The following is a 2,222-nucleotide window of genomic DNA, read 5'->3' on the forward strand; positions in this document are numbered from 1 at the left end:
CTGGGTCAAAAATGTGGTTCCTACAATTTTCTGAAGACTTCCTAGTGGGAAAGCAGAGTTTCTAACTCAAGTTAGAAACTGAGTTAAAGGGAAGGTCTTGAAAGGTCTTCAATTGCAGGCATTTAGCTTACACCTGTCAGGCCAGCATAAGCCAAGAGTTCCAGGGTCATGATAGCTGGGAAGAAATTATCCAAGAGAGGTTCTTGGGGAGGATTGATGTGCTTGGTGACTGATTAAATATAAGGAACAAAAGACTGAGAGACTCAAAATGGTTCCCACATTGGCCTCTAGATGACTTGAGAAGTCATCTGTAGAAAGAACCAGCATCCTCTGTAGAACTATTGCTTGAAAGGAATGTAGAGGTCACAATGCCAGTGAAACCCCCAGCCAGAGCTAGCAGCCAGTCTCCCTCCCTGCACGCTCATCCTGGGTCATGCCCTTGTCACATTCTGCAGTGGCGTCCAGTTGAAATTATGGTCCAAGACCAGGAAATGCTTCATGAGTTGGGATTAAATTGGGTAAAGGAAAGCTCTCCTTGGTGTCCAGGGAGTGGCTCATATAATACTGGAAACTATTTCATCCTGGCAATCTTGGCAAATAGGTTTGTTTTCCACATTTGGGAAGTTAAGAAAGGAAAGGTCTCCTGTGTCTTGCAATAACAGAAGGCGGGCATAACAACCTGGGGTAATATTATACCCTTTTATTAGCTGGGTGTCAACACTTTTCTTGAGATATTGCTGAACTAAGAAGTGATCCTCAAGCTTATATTGGGTTACTAATATTGGAATAACATAAGAATATTTTAGTCTGTATATAGCATTTGTGATTTGATAAGAATGTTTCTCATACATTGAGTTCATGGGAAGGAGATTCAGAGCTGTAGTGTGAATTTTGATATTGGCAGATATGACCCCTTTTACTGGAAGAATGTAACAGTCTTGTAAAAGACTAGTGAAGTTAGCATCATCCTAGGAGATGACCACACACTGTGTGTGTGTGTTTCTACATATATATGTGTGTGTGTGTATAATTTTCATATGCACACAAGCACACTCATAGTTGAGGCAAAACTCAAGGTGATTGAAAGTAAACGGAAAAGTTATTGATGACTGATTGAGTGAATTCAGCCACAACCACCTCTGGCATTGTATTTGATCCCCAGGATTCTCCTGGTCACTGGCGACGTCTGAAGGTGCCCTGGTTTCCATGTGTGTAGACTGCAGACATTTGTATCCACTCTGACGGAGGAAGTAAAGAGCATATCATACAGGGCAAGTTGTTTACCTTTGGGGCCAGAGGGCAACAACACTTTGAAACTGGAAAGCCGTAGGAGATAAGGGAATGACACCAAGGTCGAGGGCCTGGGCCTGGGGCATTGGACCCTCCATGAAGGGCCTCAGAAGGCCTCCTTTTGGATCCCACATGCAGTCTGAGCACTGGGGAAGATTATAGGGTGAATAATTAGAATTTTTCTCCAAAATTTTATTCTAAAATTCAGTTCTTTTGCAGAGAAAGAAAACTTGGAAAACAACTTGTTTTTCTCTTAAACTCTAGCTCTCAGCTCAATCAACCATGACCATCTCATGTGTCCCATATTTTTGGATGATCTCTGTCCTCAGCCCATAACAAAATATTTTTCTGCCACCAAGGGAATGGATTTCAAGGCAGAATTTAATAAATAAAATTCATTTAAGACTCCACCCAACACATTTATTTTAGCATTCATATCCAGAATCGTCAGAGAAGCAAGGAGAACAAAATTCCCTTTAGTCCAATAAAGTTGTTATATGCAATCTTTCTCTAAAGCTAAAGCTGTTTCCTTGCCATGAGGATGCAAGAAAGTTCTTTTCCTATGAAGAATCTCAAATTATGATGCCAAAGTTTTTACTGTCCTTAATGCATTTCATATTTGAATAGCAATTTTTATCCCATTGCTCTGACACATGGTAAAAAGTTTTTGCCAGTATAAGGAAATTACATTCAACCTGCATCTCTACTGTTTGACGACTTAACAGAGAAATGTCCTGTGGCCATTCCTGGAGATAGATGGCAAGACAGCAGTCCCTTGGCTAAAATCCTTAGAGCATATAAGTCCAGAAGGTGGTATCTAGAATCAGAAACATCTACTTCTTTCTCACTGTGAATTTGGTCAAAATTCTTGACTGTGCGTTCATGCCTAATGACCTTCTTTGCTTTCTGTCTGGCTCACCACATTCCATTTA

This window comes from Marmota monax, unplaced genomic scaffold, assembly GCF_021218885.2.
Source record: "Marmota monax isolate L192 unplaced genomic scaffold, Marmota_monax_Labrador192_F-V1.1 WCK01_AAM20220418_F8-fsc00055, whole genome shotgun sequence".
Lineage (NCBI taxonomy): Eukaryota > Metazoa > Chordata > Mammalia > Rodentia > Sciuridae > Marmota > Marmota monax.